Source organism: Octopus bimaculoides, chromosome 26 (assembly GCF_046866305.1).
Source record: "Octopus bimaculoides isolate indiv1 chromosome 26, ASM4686630v1, whole genome shotgun sequence".
Taxonomy (NCBI): Eukaryota; Metazoa; Mollusca; class Cephalopoda; order Octopoda; family Octopodidae; genus Octopus; species Octopus bimaculoides.
In genome coordinates this window covers 27,774,724-27,788,282 of record NC_142953.1, presented here as the reverse complement: position 1 = coordinate 27,788,282, position 13,559 = coordinate 27,774,724, and the positions used below count along the sequence as shown (strand labels likewise).

Below are 13,559 nucleotides of genomic sequence, written 5' to 3'. Positions count from 1 at the left end.
CCTAAAAGTTCAATTTGAAATTATTCATTGAAGTTCAAGAAAAGTTTAAACTGTGATATGATTACATAGGTTTGTTTAGAAGCGACGGAGCCGAATTTGGGCGGATCTGATATGAAAAACATCATCACGCCTTTGAAGTGAAACCGGTTGTGTATGTAAATATTCATAAAAACATATAAAAACATTCTGTGCATTTTCATTCACTTTATATTTTTCAGTACAATTCACCACGTGGGAAAAAAGTTTTTCAACTTAGCTTTTCCCGATATATATATATATATATATATATATATATATATATATATATATATATATAGTTAAAAACTTACTGTATAAACGTAACACGTGCGTTCTGTCGTGATACAAACAATATATGAGTATATGCATATATATGTACATGTATGTATATACGTTCATCCACATGTACATATAGATACATAACTGGGTACATGACGTGGCAAAAGAACAAGGACAAAAAAGGTAAACAAGGTGCAACAAACAAGCAGGCCACATAGAAACATCCCCTTCATCAGCTGCCACCATTAAAACTCCGGCGTTTCGAAGAATTAAGGCAGTACGCATCGTTAAAATGGTTCTTCCCACGAACAGAAATTAAATTGTTTTCGTGGAGGGTAGTGGCGGACTGAAAACAAGACAGGAAAACGAAACGGTGAAATAAACAAACAAAAGGGCTGTACAGCCAGACGTGAAGTGTGTATGTCTCGAACTCTCCTTGTTCTTTTGCCACGTCATGTACCCAGTTATGTATCTATATGTACATGTGGATGAACGTATATACATACATGTACATATATATGCATACACTATATATATATATATATATATGTCGGTGAACGGTGTACTATACGTCAAGTGTCAAAATGATCACAGAGCGACTCGAGATGAAGTGTCTTGCTCAAGAACGCAACGCAATGGTTTAGGAATTGTAAGCGCAATCTTGCGACAAGTAGGCAACTGAGTGCATTGCATCGCATAGCAGAAATATCTGTAAGCTAATAAAGTGTGTGTGTATGTGTATGTGTGTGAGTGTGTTTGAGCGTGCTTGCATGTGCGTGTGTATACACACACAGGTGTGGCTGTGTAGTAAGAAGCTTACTTCTCTATCACATGGACTTCGGGTTCAGTCCCACAGCATGGCATCTTGGGCAAGTGCCTCGTACTATAGCCGCGGGCCAACCAAAGCCTTGTGAGTGGATTTGGAAAACAGAAACTGAAAGAAGCCCGTCGTATATGTGTGTGTGTGTGTCTCTCTCTCTCTCTCTCTCTCTCTCTCTCTCTCTCTCTCTATATATATATATATATATATATATATATATATATATGCGTACGTGTATCTTTGTGTCAGTTCTTCCCCCACCACTGCTTGACAACCGGTTTTGGTATGTTTTGCGTGTCCGTAAATTAGCGGCTCGACGAAGGAGACCGACAGAATAGGTACACACTGCAACAGGTAAGATGACCTATATTGGTTCGTGTGAAGGAGAATTTAAAAATCGTTATGCCAGTCACATAGCCTCCTTCCGATATAAGGACAAAAGCAAAGCTACGAAGTTGGTTTGGTATTTATGGGGTTTGAAAGATAACGAAACACTACATGTGATTAAGTGGAAAATAATTGAGAAATCCATATCTTATGTTAATGGATCGACTATATGTAGGCTATGTTCAGCCGAAAGAGCTTAGATCCTGTTCAGATCTAAGTTCTCTAACTCTCTACTGAACTCTAGGTCTGAAACATTCAGCGGTTGCAATCAAATGTATTCTTTTATTTGTTTCAATCATGACTGCGGCCCTGCTGGAGCACCGCCTTTAGTGGAGCAAATCGACCCCAGGAATTATTCTTTGTAAACCTAGCACTTATTCCATAGGTCTCTTTTGCCGAACCGCTAAGTTACAGTAAGGTAGACACACTGCCATTGGTTGTCAAGTGATGATTGGATGACACACACACACACACACACACACACACACACACACACACACAAGTATATATATATATATATATATATACGACGGGCTTCTTTCAGTTTCCGTCTACCAAATATCCACTCACAAGGCTTTTGGTCGGCCCGAGGCTATAGTAGATGACACTTGCCCAAGGTGCCACGCAATTGGACTGACCCGGAACCATGTGGTTGGTAAGCAAGCTACTTACCACACAGCCACTCCTGCAGAGGAATTGGAAAAGTCCACCGACACCTGATTAACTTGTCGATATCTTTCCGGTTAAGGTCTAAGGAAGATAACTCTTTAACCTTTTCTACATTTTACTTTTAACATTTTAGCTTTTACCTTTTCGTTTTCCATTATTGATTTTCCATTTTTTTAACCTTCTTCTTTTTCTATATACTGCCTTCTCAGCTTTTTCTCGTTTCTTCTCCTATTTAATTTTGTCAGTTCGTTATGATATGTGGATTGTGCCTGATAAATATGTTTGAGAAATTTCTACATATATGAAACTATTAGTAACACTTGTATTGTCTTATATATATATATAAATAACAAAGATGGGCGGAAGCAATTTCAAGACAAAAAGGAAATAATTCACGGTTACTAAAGGTAACCAAGGAGAACGAGCATTGCTAGAAATAGGAGTCAAAAATTTCTTAGCCGCCACAAAATAGAACATGTGACGTTTTGTGACTAAGTAGTTTTTACTCCTATTTCTAGCAATGTTGATACGCACTTCAACCTTTGCCACTTTTAGTGACGGTGAATTATATATATATATATATATATAATAATATTAGGGACAAAATCCAAAATTACAGGTAAAAACTCAATTAAAATCAATTTATAAAAAATAAAAAATTAAATTGAGTCTTATAGATAAAGTATATATAAAATATATAGTTTTAGGGAAAATAACCAATTTTCAAGAACTCATCGATGAAAATCCACTATCACATATAGAAAAATTAATAATTAAAAGCACAATAAATGAGTATAATATAAAGTAAAGTAAATATCATAAGATAAATATAATAAAAAGATTACACGTGTTTCATAACCAATTTTCAAATAGAAAAGAAATTTAAATCGATACATAGACACAGGAGTGGCTGTGTGGTAAGTAGCTTGCTTACCAGACACATGATTCCAGGTTCAGTCCTACTGCATGGCACCTTGGGCATGTGTCTTCTACTATAGCTTCAGGCCAACCAAAGGCTTGTGAGTGGATTTGGTAGCCGGAAACTGAAAGAAGCCCGTCGTATATATATATATATATATATATATATATATATATATATATATATATATATATATATATATATATATATATATATATATATATATATATATATGTATATATATATATATATATATATATATATGAGTGTTTGCATGTCTGTGTTTGTCCCGCCCCCCACCATCGCTTGACAACCGATGCTGGTGTGTTTACGTCGCCTTAACTTACCGGTTCGGCAAAAGAGACTGATAGAATAGGTACTAGGCTTACAAAGAATAAGTCCTGGAGTCGATTTGTTCGACTAAAGAATAAAAGAATATATGTGTATCAGGCAAAAATATATGTAAAACTAGAAGAAAAATGCACGCACTGTGTTTGTCGACGGGTTTGCTTTTGCTAATCATGACATTGAAATTATTGTAATTTCGTATGTTGTTATAAAAATTTTAGTCCATGTTGTGCGGGGAGAAGTTTATGAAGGATTGACTCAACAAGTAGAAGAATCTAAGGGGAGGTAATTTTTCATATTTCGGGGAGGAGAAGATATATCCAAACATTGGAAAGCTAATATAGTGAGGAGAAATATGCATAGTGATGGGTATGTATTCATTAATTAAGATCAAAGTTGGTTATGCGTGCATATTTAGGCGTGTTCTTTATTTATACGTTCTTGTATAGACATTTTTCTTTGCATTGGTAGATGGGGAAAGCTGTGAAATTTGGTTGGATATTACCTGCACATCTCTCTATGTGTTCACTCAAAGTAATTTGTCTGTATTGTGGGAATCGGATCTGTTCTTTATGTACAGTGGTTCTACGTCTCAGTGTACATTCGTCTGTCCTATATAGTTATATCCACAACCTAAGCAAGTTATAAGATAAATCAGATTCTCGGAGGCACAAGTGAACTTGGTTTTAATTGTGAACTTCTTGCCTTGTTTGAAAAGGAATTCCGAGCCTTCAAGTAGGTTGGGGCATGTTCCACAGTTTGGACATCCACATTTTTAACTGTTGGTTTTTTGGCTGTTGTATAAAGCTATGCATCTGTTAGAAGTGTCTTTAGCGATTTATGTTGCTTTTTGCGTTTGATGAATTTATGTTTCCAGAATATTTGGATCTCTAGTGAGCATAGGTAGATTTTGCACAATAGTGTTGTATGTCTCATTGTTTTTAAGGTTGTGAGTTGATATATATAGTAGTGTTTTGAGATGAGGTGTGGTGATACGTTACGTTGCCCTTAGTGTTTTATGTCTAATCTGTTAGCACGCTTAATTCCATCGTCTATTAGTGAGGGTGCTATTGTCTTTCAGTCAATGTTGTTTTCAGGTCATGCAGACGAAGGTCCCATGTAGTTCTATCAGATACTATTGTGCAAATCCTTTTTACTAAATTAAAGGAGATATTTATTTTGATGTTTCGGGTGGCATGACCTAAACAGGAGATATCGCTTTGTGTCCGATGGTCTATGATGGATGTCAGTTATAATTTGGTTAGCCACTTTTTTATCATAATATCCAAAAAAGGAAGTTGTTCTTTGCTACATTCCATTGTGAATTGAATGTTAGAGCTTATATTATTTAGTTTTGAGCTGAATTCTAAAAAATTATCAATGGTATCCTTCCAAATGATAAAGCAGTCATCCAGGTATTTTTCCAGTTTTCTCTTATATAATGGTGAAATGGATATCCATATTTTTGCAGTTATACTTCATATACGGTGAATTCAAAATCGCCCATTATTAGATTCGCAAGAACTGGAGCTACTTTCATTCCCATTGCAATTCCGCATTTTTGAGGAAATAAAACCAACGTCACTTGTAACTTTGATGATCACTCCAGTGATCGCCGGGATAAGAGAGTTTTGAAATAACGGGTTACTTTCATAACATAGGTCATAATTCCTGTTTTCTCATAAGATAGGTCATAATGCCTGTTTTGCTTGCTTCAGTTGTTGAATTGCCGCCATGTCTAGGAAAGAGCTTTAATGATTTTGTCAAACCGTTCGACCTTATTTTTATTTTCAGCCTGGTATTTATTCTATGGGTTTCTTATGGCGAACTGTTAGGATACGAGAAGAGAAACAGTCCGACAGCAGTTGTCAGGCGATGGTGGGGCACAAGCACAGACACAAATACACATGCTCACAAGTTAATGATTTTAAAATCACAAGAAAACAAAAGATGCAATTTAAGAAGTCCGGTTTCAGAAGATATTTAACATAAATTTACCCGCTTTCCTATTTCATGTGAGTTTCCCAAAAAACAAGTAGGTTTGGGACCGGGAATACCAAGTTCTTTGAAATATAAGTATGGTCTTCTTCCATATCTAACAAAATAATAATAATAATAATAATAATAATAATAATAATAATAATAATAATAATAATAATAATAATGATGATGATGATGATGATGATGATGATGATGATGATGATGATGATGATGATGATGATGATAATAATGATGATGATGATGATGATGATGATAATAATAATGATGATGATAATAATAATGATGATGATGATAATAATAATAATAATAAAGATAATAATAATAATAATAATAATAATAATAATAATAATAATAATAATAATAATAATAATAATAATAATAATAATAATAATAAGAGCACCGGGATGAATAAGAGCACCGGGCTGAATAACAACATGGATGTGCTACACCGGGCTCCCTATACAAAAACAAATCTAATCCAATAACATCGATGGAATTAGGCAAAAGAACCGGTGGAAGATTCGAAGGAAGCGGTCTTTTAACGAAGATAATTTTCAAAAAATGAAATTTTACTGCCATACAAAGCACAGGTTCTCCTTTGCACGATGTCTCAGTGAAACACGTGCGAAAACACACGCAAAACCAACACCGGAAAGTTTACAAACTATAAAAAAGAAATGGAACAAAATAGTAAGTACGTATATTGAATAATTACGCATACACTCGAACGTCTACACAATGATATATACGTTTTGATACCTATAGAACTACACATGCATCTTAATGTTTACACAATTACGTGAAATTCACAGGACACACTCAAGCATACGAAAACACGTTTCGCAAACGAAGCAAAAACAAAACTCTTTTTCTTCTTTATTTAGTTTCATTTTGTGAACAAAAACAGACATAGTGAACCATCCATAAGTTTAAAACGCCACAAAAAAGAATGAAAACAAAAAAATACACTATGCCCGGAGATAAATCTATCAACAAAAAAATACAGACGAATACCGATCTGCTAGCCTTAAGAAAGTACGCTATGAGCAATGTTTACATGCTGAGAACTCGGTGACGGTGTTGTCTCAAAACATTGACCCTAAACAGACAAATCAGTCCCCTAATTTCAACGCCAAAGCTCGTCATGCCTCAATGATAACAAAGCAGATTACAAACCAGATTGGTCGTCGACCGAATCACAAAGGGCCACGTACTCGATATAGATCTGCTAGCCTTAAGAAGCTACGTCACGAGAGCTCGGAGACGGTGTTGTCTCAAAAAATTAACCCTAAACAGACAGATCCTTTCCCTAGCGTCAACGTCGAAGCTTGTTATGCCTCACTGTTAACAAAACAAAATACAAACCGGAATGGTCATCGACCGTATTATAAAGGCCCACGTACTCGGATGATGAACCAGATTCGAGCGAGAAATCTGCTACTGGACACACAGGAGCTGGAAGTACCCCACAACCGGAATATTCCAAACAACCAAAAGAAAAGAATGAAAAATGGTCTAGGGAAGATAATAAAGTTTTTACGGCCTTCTACCATGCCATATATTTCCCCACAAATAAATCGAATACTGTACAAACCTACTTAAACTGGAGACAGAAGCACCTTGAAGTAAGAACCTACATAGACAGTAACAAACTTGCCAACGTAAGAAGAAACATAATGAAAAAAAAATTACTAACCGAAGTAGAGATTGACCAAATTAAACAAGCAGTAAGGGATAAAAAGAATGAAACTGCAGCTAAAAAAGATACTACAGAGGAAATAATTATAAACCAGCCCAAGGCTGATGAAAATACAGTAATGATTGAAAGAATTAATGTAACTGATAGGCAAAGTGAAATACTCTCTGAACCAACCATAAACACTAAGGCAGGTGAAAATCAAATAGATGAAGAAAGTCATACAGAAATCGACGCAAAAGAACTACATGATCTAAAAAATCAAATCATGATTGAATGGCTGAAAATTAAAGAAACCAGTATGAATGGACGTGACACTCTCCCAAAGATTCGCAATTCTAACCAAAACCTGAAAATAATTGGTAAAATGCGCTTTACACTTAAGGATATAATTTCATTTATTGATGTTGATATTACAGATTTCAACCACCTGTACTATGCAGCCGCAAAAATCTCAACGATTCTATGTGGTGAAAAGATTAGAAAACGACAACACTCCCACAAAAAGCCTTCTTGGCAAGAGCGCATTCAACACCAAATTAAGCTAGTTAGATCTGACATAGAATGTTTGAAAAACCTTAAATTTGACAAGAGTATCAAACCTACAAAGACATAATAACTAAAGAAAAAATATAATATGAAAACCATATTTGCCATTGATGCCACCATAGAAACCATCAAGCAAAAGGTATGTGCTAAAGCTGCCCGCATAGCAAGGTATGAAAAGCGTGTTAGATTCTTCAGAGATAATAACATGTTCCAAAATAACCCCAAAAATTTCTACAGGAAGATAGGGAAAACACCAGTAACAATAAAGTCTGTCCCATCAAAAGAAGAAGTGCAGGAATTTTGGAATAAAATCTGGGCAGAAGATAAAACACACAATGAAAAGGCCCCTTGGATTGATAGAATATCTACGGACTTAGACTCCTTAGAGGAGCAAAAGTGGGAGGGGGTCAAGGTAGAAGATATAAGATCTGCTCTCAGGAGGTCAAGCAAATGGAAGGCTCCAGGAAAGGATAAAATTCCTAACTTCTGGTTGAATGCCTTCCCAGAGAGCCATGAACTGCTAACAAAACTTTACAACGATGTTTTGCAAAATCCTAGATTGATGCTCTCTTGGCTAGTTAATGGTTTAACATTCCTGCTTCCAAAAAATGAGGAAACAAACGAACCAAAAAATTATCGACCCATAACCTGCTTAACAACAATGTATAAGACGCTAACATCCGTCCTAACTGGGTATACCTATAGTTTTTTAATAGAAAGTAGCATATTCCCTAATGAGCAATAGGGATATAAACGTGGATCTTATGGTTGTAAAGATCAGCTACTCATCAATAAGATGATCTTAGAAGATAGTCACAAGCGACACAAAAACTTGTCAATAGCCTGGATAGACTATAAAAAGGCCTTTGATAGCCTACCACAAAGCTGGATTAGGAAACGTCTGGAAATGTATAAAATAGCCCCTACTCTGCGAAACTTTTTATCTGTAAGTATGAGATCATGGAGAACCACACTGACGTTGAACAATGACAATGAATCTCTCAATGCTGGAGATGTAAGAATTTCATGTGGCATTTTCCAGAGTGACTCACTATCACCACTCCTCTTCTGTCTAGCCTTAATATCTCTCTCAAAATTGCTCAATGATGCACAGTATGGATATAAAATATTTGATAACAATATAAATCATCGCATTTACATGCACAAGACCAGAGCCTCCCCACCAGAAATTACCAAAAACATATAATGAAAAGAAACATAACAAGTAACTGTAGAATATGTGGAGATGGACAAGAAACAATAAATCATATTATCTCTGGCTGCCCAGTCCTGGCTAAGAAGGAATATATTCACAGACACGACAGAGCTGGGACCTATATACACTGGAAGCTATGCCAACACTATGGAATAACAACAGAAAAAAGATGGTATAAACACACGCCAGAAGAGGTCACAGAAAACGAGAAAGCAACCATACTCTGGGATATGTCAATACACACAAATAGAGAAATTAAGGCAAATAGACCAGATATAGTTGTCAAAGATCATGAAGAAAAAAAATGCTTTCTAATTGATGTATCAATACCAGCAGATGACAACGTTTCTCTAAAAGAAATGGAAAAACTTTCAAAATACAAAGACCTGGAAATAGAGGTAACACGAATGTGGAATCTATAAACAGAAACAATTCCTATCATAGTAGGTGCCTTAGGTATAATAAAAAAAATATTCAGACAAATACATAACAAAAACACCAGGACTTACAAATAAATATATATAACATACAGAAAATTGAACTCCTGGGCACTGCACACATCCTGCGCAAAACACTTTCAATACAGTAACCATAAGAGCACCACAGCAAACCACAACACATACCCAAGGCGCACAGAGCTGCGCTCGGTAGTGACGTGAAAGCACGTTATAAAAATAAAACTACTGAACAATAATAATAGTAATAATAATAACAATATTGATTGACATACGCATACCCTATGACCATAATATCTCAGCAAAAGAATTTGTTAAGCTCAGAAAATATAAAGATCTGCTCATCGAAATCGAAAAGATATGGCATCTCAAGACGGTTACAACACCACTTATTGAGCACTTGGAATGATCAAAAACAGAACGGAAAATTATTTAAGAATGATACGTACCATCCATGCAGGAAGTGTAAAAGATTGTCTTAACTGGTACGTTACACCTATTGAGAAAAGCGTTGTCGCTGTGAATTTTCTTTCCTTTTCCCCTTCTATTTTATTTGTATAATTTTTTAGTTTTTATTTTTTCCTTTTTCTCTCTATTCCCCTTTTTCTCTATCACATGACTCTGTAAATGAACAATGTGGTGTGCTTGTTTTAATGGTCTACTAATGTACGCAATATGTTTCTTTGCCCTAGGTGTCAGGAAGACACTCGGTAAGAAATGGAAATAGAATTGAAAGAAGCTAATGAAAATGATGATGATCATCATCATCATCATCCACATCATCATCATGATCATGATGATGATGATGATAATAAAGCTTAGTACTTACAATAATACCAGTAATAATTGGTGCACAGGAAATGATAAAGAAGGGAGCTGAGACGTATATTAAGCAACTTCCTGATAACGCCAACCTCCGTGAATTGAAAAGAAATAACCTTGATAGGTACAGTCCATATACTACGGAAAGAACTCTCCATCTAAAATGGAATAAATGCGGGGATAATTTTAGCATGCATAGCAAAACAAATGTGCCCTTGCTACCCTTGGCCTCCGGAGGATAACCGGTACTAAGACAACTGAAATAAAGTTATAATGAAAGGAAATCATTAATAATAATAATAATAATAATAATAATAATAATAATAATAATAATAATAATATTTTAAAAAGGATTGACGTAACTCTTCACAAAGATAAACAGTCAAGACGAAGAGCGCGATTCGATTGTAAGATCTTTTATTAGTTGAACGATATTTCGACAGTACGTCTGTCTTTCTCAAGTTCAAATTAAGAAGTGATGAAAATTCAAAATTACAGAAATTTAAACGTAAAGTATGAACGAGAGCAACTAGCGTCCATACGTTGATGGAATGACATCATCAGTTTTTAAGTTACAATTTTATAACAGGCGAAAAGAAAAAGACAAAAAAAAACAGAAAAAAGAAGACGACAGAAAACAAAAGAAAGAAAAAGAGACAAAGAAGAATATTTAATCAAACAGTTTTGTATAAATTTGATGATATTCTCCTGTAATCTTATTCTTCCCTCCAGGGCGTGATGTTAATAACCCGCAGACATATTTCTCATACATTCTGAGAAGTGAAAGTGAAGCCGATTCAGAATATTTTCTGAGAATATGCACTTTCAAGTCTTCTTCAAAATTGCAGCCGCTTGAAACGAAATGTTCAGCAAGTTCTGTTGAACTACTGTTCTTGTGCCTGACGTCGAATCTGTGCACATTAAACCTTTTGTTTAATTGTTCTGTTGTACAACCAACATAAATCAAGTTGTTTCGTGCATTCTGCACCGTACACTAAATGGGAATATTTGCAGGTTCCCCCTTCTGTATAAATCATAACATTTCTCTTATGATTTCTGATGGAATTCACTTCACTGATGTTTTGCACAATGAACAGGGCTTACCTCTCTTGCGGTTGTTCTTTAAGGTACAGCGTGCAGATACTCCAATGTTCGTTTTCTTGGAATCAGATATAGAGGTCAATAATTCTCTTATATTCTTATTCCGTCTAAAGGCTACAATGGGCGGCTGAGGAAATATCTGTTTGAAACGAGGATATTCTTTAGCCACATGATGGTAACATTCATGTAACATTTTTTAAATGCTAGCGATATGTCGGTGCCAGCTAATCACTAAAGGACTTCTATCATCTATTGTATTGTGTTTGCTAAAATTATGCGTGTAGGTTTGAATATCTTTGCTAATGTTAGCTATTTCATTTGCTATTTCCTATAATCATACCTACATCTACATGTATATATAGATGCATATCTGGGTACAGGACATCACAAAAAAAAAACGTGGACAAAATGAAAAACAAGAATATAAACAAAGCCCGGAAAACACTTTTTTCGGACAACTGTAGGAACACACAGGAAAACAGATAGGCCACATAGAGAACATTTCCTTCATCAGCTGCCCCTATTCTTAACTAAGCGTTTCGAAGAGTTAGGGTAGGACGCATTATAAAATTTGTGATGCGGAGGAATTAAGTGGCAAACAGAAAACACAGGGAAAATGAAACAGGGAGAACAAACATGAAGGGCTGTTAGGCCAGGTTACTGTGCGGATATAGATTCTTCTTAAAAGGGGTGTTTACATCTAAGCTTCCCCGGTTTAATTCTATTTATCGATAAAATTCTCAGGAGTCTTGTTTTACGTAGTAGTGTTGGTGTTTATTATTCAATATGCACCAATATTGAGTACATTACAGAGCTGGGGTATTTTTATAGATGTTTGTTTCAATTCGCTGTATATAGGTATAATTAATATAGTATATGATAACAGAGAAAATGGAAAGGTTTGACAGATTACCATCAATTTATTAACATATTCTCAAGTTACACTTGCCTACAATTGTTTCCATATTCGCTCACATTTAAATTACAAATTCGTAAATTAAAATTGCATTTTGAAAATCACGAGGTTAATATTTCTTGAGGGAGAAAAATTGACACAAAGAGAAATTACGTCTTAATTGATTGAGTGCTACTCTCTATATATATGTCTGTGTCTGTGTCTGTGTACGTGTTTAGGTATATATATATATATATGGATATACGTATGTATATATTTATGTATGTATATATATATATATATATATATATATGCATATATGCATATGAGCAAATTGGTATGCTTTGTTTAATATATGTATGGTCAGATATATTGAAATGATAAATTTCTGGAAAGTTTTACAGGTATTTGCAGTTCCAGTGATGGATTGGATGTTGTGAAACAAGAATTGTCAGGATAAAACATTTGAGGGATCTTTGTGATTTGACGGCCAACACTTGTTTTCTTAACGAAACACTTTGAAACTTGGGACACTGGTAGAATGTGTCATACAAAACAACTTTTTCTCTTAGCCTTCTTAACAAAAAATTATACATCGCAAGTTATTTCATGTTAAAGTTGTCGTATTTCTGTAATTTCAACCAATCACTGACGTCTATTCAGCTGAATGCAGTTACTGCTGTTCGGTGTCAAGTGTGTTATTCCCTGTTTAATTATATCATTATTCCCTAGTAAGGGTTTAGGGTTTTAGGGTTAGGGTTCGAGTTTTAGGGTTAGGGTTTTAGGGTTAGGGTTGGGATTAGGGTTGGGGTTAGGGTAGGGGTTAGGGTTGTGGTTATGAGTTATGGGGTTAGAGTTAAGGTTATGGCAAAAATAATCATAACCTTAACCGTAATCCTAAAACTAACCCGAACTCTAAAACCCGAACCCTAACCCTAAAATCCTAAAGGTAAAACCAGTACAAACGCACGAACGATGTCATAAATAACAGTGACAAACGAAAAATATACCGCTGATAGTTGCTGTTGACAACGGATAGTTTTTGTTGACAAACAACGGGACTAATTTTATTCAAGGGAAAATATCCCGTAACACCGTTGTTTATATTCCACGGCGTAATTGTTTTCACCTCAATAGACGTCAGTGATTGGCTGAAATTACCGAAATACGACAATTTTTTACATGAATTAATTTCGAATACAAAATTTTTTATCTGTTCTATAACACAAAATATACAAATATTCGAAGTTTGAAAGTGTTTCGGTACCAAAAACATTACATAAAAAAATGTTGCCCGTCAAATCACAAAGGTCCCATTTGAGTTAACGACTGTCAAAGTTAGTGCGTCAGAAAATAAGACATTTCATTTTTAATGAGCGGATAT

The 13,559-nt window shown here is 35.1% G+C and overlaps 1 long non-coding RNA gene across 1 annotated transcript in view; it reads right to left on the bottom strand.

Annotated features, from left to right (window-relative positions):
* Positions 1-335: 335 nt before the first annotated feature.
* LOC106884148 (uncharacterized) overlaps positions 336-13,559 on the bottom strand; it is a 13,976-nt gene continuing 752 nt past the window's right edge. Inside the window, exons 2-3 of the long non-coding RNA XR_001411205.3 lie at positions 5,439-5,535; positions 336-2,442 (exon numbers count right to left, since the gene is read on the bottom strand). This is a non-coding gene — a long non-coding RNA (uncharacterized LOC106884148). The remainder of the gene's footprint in view (positions 2,443-5,438; positions 5,536-13,559) is intronic.